At 32.0% G+C, this 17,920-nt stretch overlaps 2 protein-coding genes across 2 annotated transcripts in view; both read right to left on the bottom strand.

The window, feature by feature from the left end:
• Positions 1-17,920, bottom strand: part of LOC144835181 (uncharacterized) — a 229,194-nt gene that overhangs the window by 195,752 nt on the left and 15,522 nt on the right. The gene's annotated exons all lie outside the window — the stretch shown is intronic.
• The window catches only part of LOC144835154 (uncharacterized), a 246,822-nt gene that overhangs the window by 146,572 nt on the left and 82,330 nt on the right, over positions 1-17,920 (bottom strand). The window lies entirely within an intron of this gene.

Here is a 17,920-nt window from a genome sequence, read left to right on the forward strand (position 1 = left end):
ACATGTTCGTACTGCTATTGTTGATATCCAAAATTCAGATAATTCAGTTTCTATGGCAAAGTCCCTTCCGGAAACTAAGTCTATTCCTTCTGTTTTACCAAGTTATACATTTCAGCAACTTACAGATATGCAGCAGAAAGATGATGAGCTAGGTGAAGTTTGGAAACTATGGAAGGCTGGATGGTGTAGGGAAAAGGATGGGCGTCCAGAAGCGGAGTGTGTATCTGGTTGGTTGCGTGAGTGGTCCAATTATGTTGAATTTAATGGTGTTTTGTATCGGCAAGTAAAAGATCCTATTGTTATTTCATTCAGACAATTACTAGTTCCACGTAATTTGCGTTCAACTTTAATTGAGCTTTGTCATGATAAGTGGGCGCATCAGGGGGTTTATCGAACTTTGTCCTTGTTAAGACGGCGTTGTTATTGGCCGGGGATGAATAATGAAGTAAGACTTTACATTTCTCGCTGTGGTCGTTGTGTGCGTAGCAAATTACCCTCTCCTACTGTTAAACCACCACTTCGACACTTACTGGCTTTCCGTCCTCAGGAGATTTTGGCTTTGGATTTCTTAAAATTAGATCGGGGTAAGGGGGGTTACGAAGATGTTCTGGTTATGACCGATGTTTTTTGTAAATTTTCTTTGGCTGTTCCATGTAAAAATCAAACAGCAATCACTGTTGCTAATGTGTTAAGGGATTCGTGGTTTGTACATTATGGTGTTCCTGATCGGTTACATTCCGATCAGGGTAAATCATTTGAGAACAACGTAATTCGTGAGATATGTAAGTTATATGGTATTAGCAAATCTCGTACTACTAGTTATTACCCTTCTGGAAACGGACAATGTGAACGATTTAATAAGTCTTTATGTGGATTGTTACGATCTCTGGATCCTAAAGAACGTAGAAGATGGCCTGAGTTAATTAATCACATTGTTTATATCTATAATTCTACACCACATTGTGTTATAGGTGTCGCTCCGTATCTATTGATGTTTTGTCGAGAGCCATCTATTCCTATTGATAGTCTGATTGGAAATTTGGATAATGATTGGTCGGAGGAATATTTGCAAAAAGAAACAAAATTGATGAAAAGAGCTTATGAGATAACATTGTCCAGATTGAAGGCTGCAGCAATTCGTGAAGAAAAGAGGCATGTTGTTAAGATGCCTGTTGAGTGTCTTAAAATCGGTGATTGTGTATTGCTTAGGAGGGAATCCTTTAATTCACGTCATAAACTTGTTGATAAATTTCATGATTCTTCTTATATAATTGAGTCAATTAATTCTACAGATGATGTGTTTGGTATTCGGCCAGTAAGGGGTGGTGAACTTAAGTATGTGAATAGACGGAAACTTGTTCTAGACCCATCCAATGGAGAAGATACATTGTATCCAGTTGGTCATTCGTTAGTAGATGATTCCTTGGGCCTACCATTTCAATCCGAAGTATTAAGTGACTCTGATGATTCGGATGATTTAGAGGACATTAGATTCCATTGTGGGAATACACAAAGTGTCCGTTCTCCTCCGAGAAGGTCAACCCGTTCCACTAAGGGTATTAATAGTAATCCTCATAGACTTCCAATTTCTGTTCTAAACAAATAAATATGGCTATTGCATTTTTTTTATTGAAACTTTACTTTTGGGGGCAAAAGTACTTCCGGGCGGGGAAGATGTGATGAATTGAGTATTGAGGGCGCTGCGTAGTCATTCTGTAATTGGAATACAGGTGACACTGTGTGATAAAAGACCGTGCGTAAGCAGAGCGGGTCTTTTGTTCGTTTTGTTGGCTCTCGCTATGTTACTACAGTTTTGTTTGAGAGTTTGTTTAAGCTATTGATATGTTCTTATTTTGTAAGTACTAAGCTTAACTTGTATATGTATAAGCAACTGATTTACCATATGTTAACTATAATCATGCTTACAATTAATGAAACTTGCATTTACAATATTTATCTTAGTTTTGCTCAGTCGGAAGTATAATAATCAGGAGTTGTTATCTTGTTATCACGAGTTGATGCTGTGTCATACATACGTTGGTGTTGATAACTTGAGGTACTATTATATTGTGATTGTTCGTTGTTGTATTAGTGTTGTGAATTATTACATTATTACTTATTGTTATAATTGACTGTTAGATACAGTGGCAATTGTTATTTGTTATTCGTATTTTGCAGGGCTTGAATCTTATATCTTGAATCTCGAATTCTTGTACCTGAAATGACTTATGCCTATGTAATGATTTGATGCTGAAGTACAATATATACGAAACTAATAAAATCGCACTGAAGGAAAGAAACCAAGTGTTTTCTCCTCTTTATTTGTTCGGACCACGACAGTACTGAAAGAAAGAGTACTCAATTATATTGACAAACCATCTAACAGACAGCTAAGATAAGATATAAACACACAATATACTTTTCAACACTAAAAACTGAAGAAGAAAGAAGTGAAACAATTATGTTGAAAAAAAAAATATGATGCTTTTAACAATCAGTGTGAATGTTATCTGCAAATATGCAACCAGAGAACAATTATAAAAGATCTTAAAAACAAATTAGTATTGATGTACTTTAATTAGTGTCAAGTAATTTAACGTTGTATATCAAATTCATTACAAAGGAAAACAAATTGATGTATACCTGGTCTTGGATGTTGACAGCATTGTTGCTAACAATGAAATGGCAAATTTCTTCAGCACTTTTTTCCCCTGCAATCTATGAAATAAAACATATAGTTCAATATGCATTCAGTTACATTTTTCATTAAAATACATATACTATAGTAAACATAGACAACAACATACATTCCATGTTGTATTAAATTACAGCCATTATATTATAATATTATCATTATGATAATATTAGATTGCCCAAATAAATAAGTTTTTTTTCTTCTTGTCTTAAATTTTGTATTTACATTAATTTTGTAGACATATGCCCAGCATTTTTCCTCTCTATGTTGTATTGTATGTTAATGTGTTGATATATTATGCTGGTCAAATAATTAAAGCAAAACAATCACATCAAATAAGCCAACAGCATATAAGCACTACAGTGATTATTTTGATCCATTGTAATACTGTAATTTGTTGTCACTATTTAATTTATTTAGTTACTTGTTTTAGTTCTATTTTGTTTCCATATCATAAGCTAATAGAACAATTTATTATTAAATTGTTAATGTGATAGTGTTGCTATAATTTTTGCTGGTTAAATGCTATTATCCTAAAACAGTGTAAAATTGGCTACCTCAAGATCATTTTCTTCACAAAGATCAACCAGCCATCCATGGAGATCCATTGTATTGCTAAACTGAAAGAAAACGCAAAAACAATGTATAATGTTATATTATAAAAAAAAAAAACAATTTTTCAATTCAAATAAAAATATTTTTATATAAAGTAAACTGCATTAATAAATACACAGCTTTTTTTCACAGACATTAAAACATGATGATAATATTATGAGTTATCTGAATACTAGTTGTAGATACTTAATGATAAAAAGAAACTTGTGTGACAGCTCATCACAATGGCAAAGACGCAATCATTGGGATCATCTGCAGATTGTGGCTTTAAACTCAACCTAAATACTATCCCTTCCTCTAATTTTGACAATAATCAATATAAATACAGTACTAGGACTAAAAGTACTGAACATGATGTTGAAATAGAGTAAATATATAATACAATGTCTTCTCTATCAACAATTTCCTCAACCAATGCTTTCTCTATCAAATAATGTTATAACATTATTAGACCTACAAGTACTACATACACTTACAGTGGTAATGCTAAAATAAAAGAAATCCAAAATATGCAACGTTTCCTCTTCAAAAGTTGAATGCAAGTGGTTGTTGTACAGAAGACCAAACACTTTTATATCATTATTTATATAGTGATAACCAGTGCAATTCAATGTATTCTATACAAATTACAACATAGCGTGACTTAGTGTTTGCTTTGTTCTTATCATTTAGTTGATTAGAACTACAAACCAACGTGAATTACCATTTTAGGTAAAGCAAACAAGGTGTATCAAGGTACCCCAGGTAAACCCTAATAATGACTGATTATGGTATTGTAAAAATACAATATATTTTTACTTGGAATTAGACAAAATACTATAAAACAATCACTAAATGAGATGAGGTTCATACAAAGAATCATTAAAATAAACATTATTAATGATATTAGTAATAACAGGAACTGAGTGTTTCCATCGTACATTTAACAGATTATTGTTTCTTAAACTAAGATAATGGTTACAACATGGAGGCAGAAGCACAACAATCTAACTACTCTGGCTTACTCAGAAGAAAAGCACAACAATCTAACTACTCTGGCTTACTGAGAAGGAAAGCACAACAATCTAACTACTCTGGCTTACTGAGAAGGAAAGCACAACAATCTAACTACTCTGGCTTACTGAGAAGGAAAGCACAACAATCTAACTACTCTGGCTTACTGAGAAGGAAAGCACAACAATCTAACTACTCTGGCTTACTGAGAAGGAAAGCACAACAATCTAACTACTCTGGCTTACTGAGAAGGAAAGCACAACAATCTAACTACTCTGGCTTACTGAGAAGGAAAGCACAACAATCTAACTACTCTGGCTTACTGAGAAGGAAAGCACAACAATCTAACTACTCTGGCTTCAGCAATAGTGGTCAGACATAATAATAAATTAGCTTGTTTAAAAACTGCTACTAAGACATTCTGACAAAAGACTTAATATATTTAAACAACTTTGGATTTAAATAATAAGTATTTTGTGATTTGGTTAATAATAATATTTTAACAAAATTGTATAAAGACAGAAAACAAACTGAAAAAAGTGTACTGTGAATTTCAGAGCATTACAATTTGTTTTGTTTTTTTGGCCTATTTAATTTTAGTGCGTTGGGTTCTTATCAGTTGATCTCAATCTGCTCCCTAACACAGTGGTGGTTAATGAACCATGTTGGGTCGTCCCACTTTGCTAGGAGGTAACTTTCAGACAGTTAACACAAGTTTTTAATACAAGAAAACAAAGCAATACAATAGGTACAAAAAGAACAATGTTGGAGTGTTAAGAACTATTTATTAGGAGACTATTCCCCTTAAAATAACTATGGTACATTAACAATAAGTATTTTATAGAAAAAAATCCCAAAAGGGCGGAGGCTGATACAGAAGGTAATAATAGAACATCAGATGTGTCATACTGAACTACGCCCAATAGGTAATCTGTTCCATAGGCATAGTTCGTACACTTAATCTGTTAAATATATTATATTTAAATTATTTCTATTTTTATAGCAATCTTCAAATATTGCACAAACAAATAAAAGTAATAATAATTTTAGTAGAACTAAGGGTATACCAACTCCCTGTGTTGAAAAATCATCAAAACAAAGTGCAGTATAACAGTATGTAGATGCTAACTAGTACAATATGAATATATAATATATTACATAGAGATACTAATAATATAATATTAATTTTACATTAGAAAACAGAAATGGAAACCACATAGGTCAAATTCAACGTTTTATATGTGCTACAATCCTTGTCCTATTAGTAAAATGGACGAGTCCGCCAATACGGCAAAACCACGCTGGTGGTTTTCAAATAAACCAAGTGTTTTAAAACTATTTATGTAAAAAATCCTGTACCCTAATCTTAAATATATTTACATATTACAAATAAGGGATAATAACTCTTAACTTTCGTGAAAAAATTAAACGTTTTGGATAAGTAGTTTTTCAGCAACTGTAATTTTAGTTTTAACGTTACGTTCTGATTGTTAAGGAAAGCTTTGTCGACTTCGAAAATTTTGGCCTATCCTTTAACACTAGCCGGTCACTGACAAACTAAAACACTGCTTCAAAAAAGGGGCTGTGCCGACGAAGTATCTGAACCAATCAAATTTTACTTTAGGTCATTAGAAAGCTTGATTAATTAGCTTTTGCATGGTGGAACAGCCAATATCATTGGATAACTAGGTCAAACGTTATGAACGTTTTTGTAAAGATCTCAACAAATTTGCAAAACAAGCCTATTCTTTAACACAGGGCAATTTTCAAATCGTCTAACTTTAAAAATCAATGCCGACGACGTTTTAAGTTTTTTTAAATTAAAAAAAACATGACATTGTAGGTACTTAATTAGGCATTACAATGTCGAAACAGCCATAAAAATCGGTCAATTAATAACAAAGTTACATTGAAAAAACTTTCAAAAAATAGCTGTTTTTCGGTGATTTCGTGCCGTTTAGCGGAAATCGCCCGGATTTTTGGGTACATAAAACAAATTGTAATGTGTTTAAAAAAGTATAAATAAACTACTATATTCAATGCTACAATAGTGCAACAAAGCCTGGTTTAATATTTTCTATAAGTTTATCAGATATGATATTACTAGGGGGAATAACAGGGTGACAAACAAACAGTAAACTAAGGCAAAGGTTATTAGATTAATGTAGTCCAAGTTTAAACAACAGCCAGGGCCAACAGATAAACCAAACAAAAATTTACTTTACATCATGTTTCACACAGTTTATTAAAATAGATAGACTAACCAACATAATATAAGAGTTAAAAACAATACTGTATTTGATACACTTTATTAATTAGAAAGCCACAGATAAACCAACATGATATAACAGGTATAGAACAATACTGTAGAATGTATTTGATACTTTATTAAATAGAAAGCCACAATTAAACCAACATGATATAACAGGTATAAAACAATACTGTATTTGATACACTTTATTAAATAGAAAGCCATAGATAAACCAACATGATATAACAGGTATAAAACAATACTGTAGAATGTATTTGATACTTTATTAATTAGAAAGGAACAAATAAATCCACTTTAAAATGTATAAGAACATTTAGAAGTTTAAAAGTTTAATGTACATTTAATGTTCAATTTGTTCATTTAATTACTTTTGTTGTTGTTTTTGTTTGTTCTTTTTGGATGCACTGTGTGACACCAGTACCACTGATATTAAGGTATCATTTTCAATAAAGACAAGAAACAACTGGGTAAAATGTACAACTTAACTCTTTACTGTACAAAATGTTTAACATACTAATAGATTGTAAAGACAAGCAGGTAAACCAACATGACAATAATAAGTATTTTGTGATGTATTTTGTGATACATCACAAATACTCTATAATGAACATTTTACTTTTAAAGATATGAAATAATGAAGACCAATACTGGACAAGAATTGTTATAAATTGTTTGTGTCAATCAAGTATTCAAAGTCGCATGATTTAATGTTTGCTTTGATTTTATCATTGCCCTACAATTTCATATGTAATATTGGTTAAAGACAAGGTAAAATAAATAGAAAATCCAAAGGCCATAATATAAGATAATGTCAATGTCAAATAAATTCAAATATTTGATATAAGTAGACCAAAGGTAAAAATGTTATTTGAAGCAAACGATAAAAAAATAAATCTTATCTCAGGACCTAGACACAAACTAAGGAAATCATAAACCTGTGTCTTAACATTTATCAGCAGTGAACACAGAATAATGATACAAATATAGACAGCACTATGAAATAGCAAGATGTGTCTTAACATTTATCACTGGTGAACACAGAATAATGAGACAAATATAGACAGCACTATGAAATAGCAAGATGTGTCTTAACATTTATCACTGGTGAACACAGAATAATGAGACAAATATAGACAGCACTATGAAATAGCAAGATGTGTCTTAACATTTATCACTGGTGGACACAGAATAATGAGACAAATATAGACAGCACTATGAAATAGCAAGATGTGTCTTAACATTTATCACTGGTGAACACAGAATAATGAGACAAATATAGACAGCACTATGAAATAGCAAGATGTGTCTTAACATTTATCAATGGTGAACACAGAATAATGAGACAAATATAGACAGCACTATGAAATAGCAAGATGTGTCTTAACATTTATCACTGGTGGACACAGAATAATGAGACAAATATAGACAGCACTATGAAATAGCAAGATGTGTCTTAACATTTATCACTGGTGAACACAGAATAATGAGACAAATATAGACAGCACTATGAAATAGCAAGATGTGTCTTAACATTTTCAATGGTGAACATAGAATAATGAGACAAATATAGACAGCACTATGAAATAGCAAGATGTGTCTTAACATTTATCACTGGTGGACACAGAATAATGAGACAAATATAGACAGCACTATGAAATAGCAAGATGTGTCTTAACATTTATCAATGGTGAACACAGAATAATGAGACAAATATAGACAGCACTATGAAATAGCAAGATGTGTCTTAACATTTATCACTGGTGGACACAGAATAATGAGACAAATATAGACAGCACTATGAAATAGCAAGATGTGTCTTAACATTTATCACTGGTGAACATAGAATAATGAGACAAATATAGACAGCACTATGAAATAGCAAGATGTGTCTGAACATTTATCAATGGTGAACACAGAATAATGAGACAAATATAGACAGCACTATGAAATAGCAAGATGTGTCTTAACATTTATCAATGGTGAACACAGAATAATGAGACAAATATAGACAGCACTATGAAATAGCAAGATGTGTCTTAACATTTATCAATGGTGAACACAGAATAATGAGACAAATATAGACAGCACATGAGACTGAAACTTGACACAATAAAGCAGGCAATTGTTACCTTATTTCATGGAGTAAAGAATATTCTTCTTTACTCCATGCTTATTTGTATCATGTTTGTTTCTTGTTATCCTGATTTGTTAATTTTGTATAGATTTTTCATTTTGTGTGATTTACCATTTCAACTATTTTTGACTATTATTAGTATTATGTACTATACTTTACTCTTCACTTAACTGCAAATTGATTTTAATTGATTGATGTGATTGTATAGTCACATGACAGCAAAGCTCAAAATGTGCAAATTACATAATAGTCAATTGTTTACAAGTCTGTATTGAAGGAAGTTCAATAACATTGGACTTTGTGTCATACAGTAGCTACACTCACTCACACCCTGTAAAATAAATATGAACAGTACAAAGTAATCTTTTAAAATGTTTGACCAATTAACAACACAATTCTTAAAAACATTTTTGTCTGTACTTTATCAATCAAAGAAGAGATTTCCCCACTTTCTGTATCCCTTTGTCCATTGCAACTCTCTTAAATATTCTTTTTTTAATGTCATTCCAGCCATTTGGAACAATCTCTCAATTCACATTCGTAACTTTGTTAAATCAATTTAAATTAGCAACCTATCAATTTCTTTCAGCAAAACTGTAAATAACACATTACAAACTTATTTTGATGCCAAAAATCGTTCAATACGCCCCAACCGCTACCGAAAACACCGAGAATCAGCCTTTTGGAGCATATTTCGTATTATTTGACCAACTTGCTATGGTACGATTTTCACCAGAGTTTGCTCCATTTATCGGAAATTTAATATTCTTTTAAAAGATATTTATTTTGTTACAAATATGATAGTAATTTTTCCGGACAACGAAAGAACGTGAGTGCCTATCGCCCATTTTTACTGCATGAAACCAGAAACATCGTATGGAATATAGCGAATTTGTTTACAAAATCAACTCAGTAGAATTTGTTATTGGGCTTCGAATTTCACCAGAGTTCCTGCAAATGATTCCTTATTTAATTCTGATTAACATATCTAAGAAACAGCCTCTGATTCGTCGAATTCGCTCCGCCATTTTAACCAATCACATCAGATTTCCCAAAAGATTCTGGTTGCATCCTTTTACACGCGCTATTTTGAAATCCTCGTTTTACGTCCATATTTATCATGCTGACATTATCACTTGATTATCCTTATTTATACGTCATTTTCTTTCTACTTTTTTGGATTGTAAGTATAATATAGCTTTCATTAACTTGTAGATAAAGTATCGTTGAGTGTACTTGTATATTTTTTGTATAATCGTATGTTAAAAATGCTAGTCAATCAAAGCCCTCTGCTTTTCTGTAGCATTCATCGGGGTTTTTATGAGGTTTGGAACAGTCCATGTTGACCGGATAGACTGGAGCGGGGATGTGCAGCTAGCGTAAAGTGGTGGTTGCGTTAAATGAATTTAAATTATAGCAATGCTCTAATAATACTGTAAAATGTTTAATTTAGAGGGATTAGTTTTAAAATACATAGTATGTTTTTTCGTATGTTCACTAAATGTAATTGTAATGAAACTACAGTGAGTAGTACTGTATTTAGTAAGGTTAAATAGGGTACCCTAGGCCTATAAAATATTATAATAAATGTATTTATATTATATTAATAATGAACAAAAATAAATAATTTTTAATGTAAATGCAATATATAGGTCAGTTTTTAAATTATGCATGTTTAATTTAACACAATTTACATTTAAATATTTTAAAATGTTAAGGGTACTATAACTTAGGCCTAGGCCTACTTCAATAACATTTCTACTTTCTTTGATAGAAGTTTTCATATTAATATTTTTCAACTACTTTTTTCTACAGTATATCATTTGGTACTGATTAAATGAATACACGAAATAAAAAGATTGACTTCGTTTTTAGCCTGCATTGAAATTTAAAATGGTAGATTCATAACAACACATTCAATGTACATTATTTTTTAAATTTTATTTTATTCAACAAGCTATGGGATATTCTTGACAGTGTTTAGTGACGTATGTTGGTTGGCCATCATCGTTTAATGAGTGGAGAAATGTCTCCGATATTGTTGATCTAGTTGGTGAAAAGTCTGATGCCTTCGATTTGTGTACATTTGCAGGTGAAATCAAGAGGAACTTCACAGGTAATAGATTTGCTATTACACATGTTGCTATCTACATTCCAGTTCAGAAGGAGACCTATTTACAATTTCTGGATGTAGTTGAAGATACTGGTCCATGCATGCCATTTAAGAAATTATCCTCACTGCTACCACCAGATTGGTATTACCGCATACTGCATGTATCTGGACTGGGCTGTAGAAGACACCTTCCAAATAAAACTGGTGAACAAAGGTGTTCTAAAGGAACTCTCTATATTGTTATGGGAATGGGGGCTCCCAATAGGGAGTTTTCGTGTCTTTGGTGTAAGTGTAACAAAGAACGTTTTTATGACATGAGTTTAAACTGGTCGATGACTGACACGAATCATGAAGCTCGTACAATTAATGAGATGATAGAGTGTAGTTCAAAAAAGAAAAAGGACAGTTTTAGCTGCAAAAGGTTGCCGATTTTGCCTATTGAGGTGAAAAATGAAGACCATGTAAATAACTGTGGTATAAGATTTAAAGTATATACTAATAAAACTGGACAGATAGATCATAGAGATTTAAGAGGGGAAGAGCACAAGAAACTTAAAAAAAACATTGATATTGTCAAAGTTGTTCCTCGTCATCCCAAGTTGCAAAATGTGATTACGTTATGGTCTGATTTCCCTAAGCTTATTGAGGATATTAAAAATACTTTGAATGAAACAGGGATAAATGATTTTAGAATGAAGGCACGGCAATGGGTTGAAACCTATGGTGGAAGAAGGGTGACACCATATATGCACATTTTTGCCAACCATGTTAGCGAATCTATGGCGATCCATAAAAATGTTAATAGATTTTCTCAACAAAAATTTGAAAAACTCAATGACGACGTCACTAAGAAATTTCACCATGGCTCTAATCACCGTAATATGGAAGCATTAATGCAAATTATGCTGCGAGTAAACAGAATTGAGACTTGAAAGCTGGAAAATAGAAGGAAGAAGAGAGAATATATTTGTTCAAAGTGCAATGAGTCTGGGCATAATAAATCTAACTGTAAATTAAACGTTTAATTTTACCATAGACGTATGTGTAGTGTGCAGAAAAATGCTTTAATAATATGCAAATAATATTTAGGACAGTTTTATTTGCAACTCAATATATCCATTGGTTGAAATTTTAAACTTAAATATTATATTAACTTTATTAATAATTTTGTAAATAATAACTGTGTTTAAAAATTAAGAAATGATCATGTATTTTTATGTGTGCTATTTTTCAATATATGTACTGTATTGTTAAATGCCAGTTTGAAACACCTAAACCATTGTCTTCCATTTGCAAATCAAAACTTGTTTTACTTACTTTTACAGAATTATATCATTGTGCCGGTATTTATGTGTACTTATAATACAGTATTACCTATTTAAACCTTTGTTGTAAATACCTTGTATTTAGAGGATGCATTTTTACACATCCTATTTTTCTATATTTTTTATTTTAAAATAAATGTTTTGTTATAATTTAAAAAGTATGCATTAATATTTAATTTATTTCAAGTCTGTCTGTAAATTTTACCACATAATACCACTACACAGTATTTTTAAACAATTTTAAAATAAAGTGACTGCAACATTAACAACGTAATTGTATGTTTACTTTATTTCTCAACATCACTGCAGTACTCTTTCTATGAAAAATGCACATCGCGTCAATTAACACCCCCCCCCCCCTCCTCTGGAAATGGACTAGTATATAGCTCATCTCTGACTGCATGCTTCAGTAATTGAATGACCTTCGTTGCGATCCTGTACACAGAGGCCGAATAAAAATTACTTTTGTGACAATAAGTTTGAAATTATTTTAATTGAAAAACTTCCGTCTAATTTAGATATGTGGATAAGCTTTAAAAACCCTTTGTACAATTTAAGTAAAACAGTATTAGATTAGGCTCAACACTGTAGGCAGAGAATCCATAAAAAGGTAATATTTACACTTTAACCTTTGTATTGATTACAAATATAGAACAGCAGAGATAACAAATAAGCTTACATTGGTGGCAGTATTTATAAGAAAGAAGTGATCTCAAGTGTTGGGACACTGGTGGCAGTATTTGTAATCTGAGTTTATTGATTTAATTTATTTCATTAAGTGAATTTTGTTTCACTCCACAAAGTGCATTTTATCATTTCATTTACAGTGAAGGAGGCAAAATCTAGATGATAAGTTACAAATTTAAACTGTTATTATCATTAATGATGTATAAGAAAAAAAGTAATGTATACAAATACTGTAATTATCATGTTTGGATAACAAACAATCACAAAAAATACGACACAATCTGTATTGACTTATTTACTATGTTAATAAATATTTATATAAAATTTGACAAATTCTATACATGAGTGACATGGTTTTCTAGATAGAGAATAAAAGAGAAAAACTAATAATATTAAAATCAGTCCAGATGACATGATCAAACCCCAATAAGCTGACAAAGGCTATGAAAATATGTGAGGATTTAAATGACTCTTTATTTGGTATATTAAAATGAGATAAGAGACTGAATTCACTAAGATTGTGCAATAGTCAGGTGACAAGATATTTAAATTCATTTTGTATCAATTCATATTCCATCAGACTGTTGAATGATGTACACATTGTGACTTACTTTTTTATGTTGTTTTTCTTGATTTACAGTGTTTATTATTTATTTTTTATTTTATTTATTCAATTTCTGCCATATAAATAAACAAAGAAGACAAAACAATTATAAAAGGAGGCACAGAAAGACCAAACAGGTGCTAAACACCTATGCTAGTTGGTCAACACAGAACAGAGAAAAATAAATAAATTACGTTCTACAATAAAAGCATCGACAAGAAAGCGATCAACTACACACATTTTCAATATCAAAATTATTTTAAAAATAAATATTGAGATAATTAAGTAATTTGGTTTTAAAAGAACTAACAGAAATAATTAAGTTGCAGATTTCACTGGGTAAGTTATTCCAAATTCTGGTAACACATATGATTGAAAAGAAGATTCAGTTCTGCAGCGACAAATATCAAAAAGAGTACCAACAGAAGAAGAGCTACGAGTAACACGTAGTGGATTACAAATATTAAATAAATTGTCAGTATTAATTATATTAGAATTGAAAATCTTAAAGAGAAAAACGATATCAGTAAAGTTATGTTCATAACTAAGGTATAATTTTAAATATAGTGTTTTTAAATATGTTAAAATAAAATGTCGCCATTCTGCCTGTGATATTGATTTGATTTAATAGCTACTGAAGGTAACAACCATAAGATGCAAGATGCTTTGCTATTCTGCCTGTGATATTGATTTGATTTAATAGCTACTGAAGGTAACAACCACAAGATGCAAGATGCTTTGCTATTCTGCCTGTGATATTGATTTGATTTAATAGCCACTGAAGGTAACAACCATAAGATACAAGATGCTTTGCTATTCTGCCTGTGATATTGATTTGATTTAATAGCTACTGAAGGTAACAACCACAAGATGCAAGATGCTTTGCTATTCTGCCTGTGATAATGATTTGATTTAATAGCCACTGAAGGTAACAACCATAAGATGCAAGATGCTTTGCTATTCTGCCTGTGATATTGATTTGATTTAATAGCTACTGAAGGTAACAACCATAAGATGCAAGATGCTTTGCTATTCTGCCTGTGATATTGATTTGATTTAATAGCTACTGAAGGTAACAACCATAAGATGCAAGATGCTTACCTACAACTTCTGCTGATATTCCAGAACCCTGCTAAATAAACTAGGCGATAGTATAGCTAGCAGCATGTTATCATGCCTTGGCATTAGTATACAAATATTAAATGAATGTTTGTGAGTTGAATGTAATGGGGAGAAATTTTCAAGGCAGAGCTGAGTTTAAATAATAGAATCAGTAAGTCACTAAAAAATGAATTTTTTAAACACACACCTACTGTTCTAAGTAAACTTTATTCAGTCTGTTGCTTCCATCTTAAATCATGGTCAAAGGCTAGGCCAGGAAGTAAGCCATCAAAAGGCAGCCCACCAATTTGGACAGGGAGTACTGTATTACAATTAGCTTTCTTCTTAACAACAGAGCTACAACTATTCTGTGCCACCATTCATTAACACTGTCAATTTTTGATAGAAAGATGTTTAATGAATTTACTTCCTTTATTTATAATTATATTATATGGTTTGGCCCCTAAAATCTTCTTGAAACCTTTTTTTTTTTAAAGTCTTTACGTAATTCCAAAAAGAAAACTGCTATGATTATCTATATAGGCCTAGTAAGCAAGAGTAAAATGGTTAATAAAACACTAAAAATAAGATTAAATATTAAAATTAGGAAAATCGAAATAATAATAAAAATAATACCACTTTAACTAAATAACAAATAAAGATCATAACTCATAACATAATTTAAATGATATACAGTATTAACAAGAACATAAATAATTAAATAATAATAAACAATATAATATTTAAATTAAATGACATTTTTAATAATAGGTCTAATAATATTTTCTTTAAAAATAACATATTAATAACATTGATAATAATACTAATAATAAATAATAACACTCCATCAAAGTTAAGTATTGTACTTTTTGCTCTTTAGTTTCTTTTTGTACAATTCGTTTCCTTTCATTTAAATGTTTTTTCTTTTATTTTCTCTTTATACTTTTATTTAGCCTTCTGGCTAACTTAATGTATGTAATGTATGTAAGAACGCACCGTCCAGAAGAACGTGTGCCGCCGATTTAAAGGCGTATGTTCAATAAAGTTATTAGTACACGTTAGTTGTGGGGTGAGCACATTTCTTTCGTTGTTGACGTTTTATTATTTGCCATGCTAATTTTGACCAATGACAAGCGACAGTTTGAGTAATCCATCACTTAATGCTCATACAATCAAATTACACTTTATTACTGCCATATAGTTAGTAGGCCGCCTACTAAATATTTTTCTACGGAAGTGATTAGGCCTAACTTTATTAAAACTACAAAATAACCTATTCAAATTCTGATTTAATTAATTTTTATTTTTACTCGGGGTACCCGAGTCTAGGACTTACTCATTTTCTCCTCTTCTTCCTCCATCTGGACACTATTGAGTAAAAAGTGCGATTTTTAAAGTACTACTCCTCCCTTATTAATTGTGGGTGTGTAGAAAGCGACGACCTCGAATTGGACGACCCCAACGACCCGGGCGACCTCGAATTGAACGACCTAGAATTGGACGACCCATAACACGAAACCGACGACCCCTATAGCCTAGCCTAGGCCTAAGCGTGGTATAACATCCCGAAGCCGAAAATAGCCAAAGATCTTTAAACCATACCTTATTTAATACTCGCAAGCAAGCAATTGATTGAAAAAATACAGAAATATCGCCATTTGATACTGAATGTGTCGACACGAACAAACGAACAGATATGGAACGCCAAGAGTGCATCATTAAAACTGCATTCGACTCGATTAGCACACGAAATATCATAAACATGGCAACCCAGGTCAAAACGGCCCCCTTTTCAGCGGCGGGTAAGGTTTGACCGTATACAATGCATATGTGAAATGTAAAGCTTTCTTATGGCCCTCCCCATGCACATGTTCGCAACACGCTGCTTGGTAGGCCTATAGTGTTCGTTATATGAAGAAGATGTAATTATACGTCCATGGTTTAACCATGTAATGTATAATATTTATTTCCTTTGAATTTCTTTTTAATATGTTTGTCGAAATACCAATGACCAACCAATGACCAATCCACTGAGCAAACCTTACCCGCCGCTGAAAAAGGGGCCGTTTTGACCTGGTTTGCCATGTTTATGATATTTCGTGTGCTAATCGAGTCGAATGCAGTTTTAATGATGCACTCTTGGCGTTCCATATCTGTTCGTTTGTTCGTTTCGACACATTCAGTATCAAATGGCGATATTTCTGTATTTTTTCAATCAATTGCTTGCTTGCGAGTATTATATAAGGTATAGTTTAAAGATCTTTGGCTATGTTCGGCTTCGGGATGTTATACCACACTTAGGCCTAACGCCTAGGCTAGGGTATAGGGGTCGTCGGTTTCGTGTTATGGGTCGTCCAATTCTAGGTCGTCCAATTCGAGGTCGCCCGGGTCGTTGGGGTCGTCCAATTCGAGGTCGTCGCTTTCTACACACCCTATTAATTGTAGTATTGAGCTGGGATGAATATACTACAGGGACACGTCCTCAAATCTATAGAGCCGGATTTTTAAATTTCAAACCGCTATGATTATCTATATAGGCCTAGTAAGCAAGACAGGCCTACCCTAGGCTATATGCCTAAACTAAACAGTACCTAGGCCTAGCTAGCTATAGGCCTAACTTTTAGTTTTACTAGGCCTGGGCCAGCCTACCTGTTCCTTCTACGATAATATTACTCTAGCACCCTTTTTGTCTAGTATAGCCATAGGCCTACATAACCCTACATAAGTAGGCCTACAGACACTTAGGCCTAGGTAGAGTAGTATTTAGGCCTAGGCTACTAGGCCTAGCCTAGGCCTATAGGCAAGGTTAGGCCTAGGCTAGGGCCTAGTAGTAGTTTAGTAGAGTGTACCTTTACATTTATTTCGCCATTTTTGACTATCAACATTCACTATACTATACATTATTACCACAAAATATTACCGGTAACAAACGTAACAACTTGTTCACCACATATATGAATACAGGTTTCATTTTGAGAACTTTTTTGATGAGCCATCATGCCACACATGTGCTGCTGTTGAAAAAGGGTGACTCTACATTTTATAGTCGGACCTGGATCTTGAGAAGTACGTACCTGGGAAATTACTGCAATGACTTATATTAATTAATCCAAATTTTAAAAATGTTTGCTTTTTTATTGTAGGCCTACATTTTAATCTTTTTTTTATTGCCTCTTGCCATTTTTATCACTTTCTTGAGTTTTAACTGTCTAAACTTGTTTATTTTTTATGTTTTGTTGTCGTTTTGAGGGCCCCATAAACATATTATACAAACATACAAATCAACAATTAAAAAACAAAAACCTTAACAACTAATATATTTTTATATTATTTTTTTACACAGACTACCTATTTTTATTGAAAAATTAATTGTGTGTATTT

This window comes from Antedon bifida, chromosome 2 (assembly GCF_963402885.1).
Source record: "Antedon bifida chromosome 2, ecAntBifi1.1, whole genome shotgun sequence".
Taxonomy (NCBI): Eukaryota; Metazoa; Echinodermata; class Crinoidea; order Comatulida; family Antedonidae; genus Antedon; species Antedon bifida.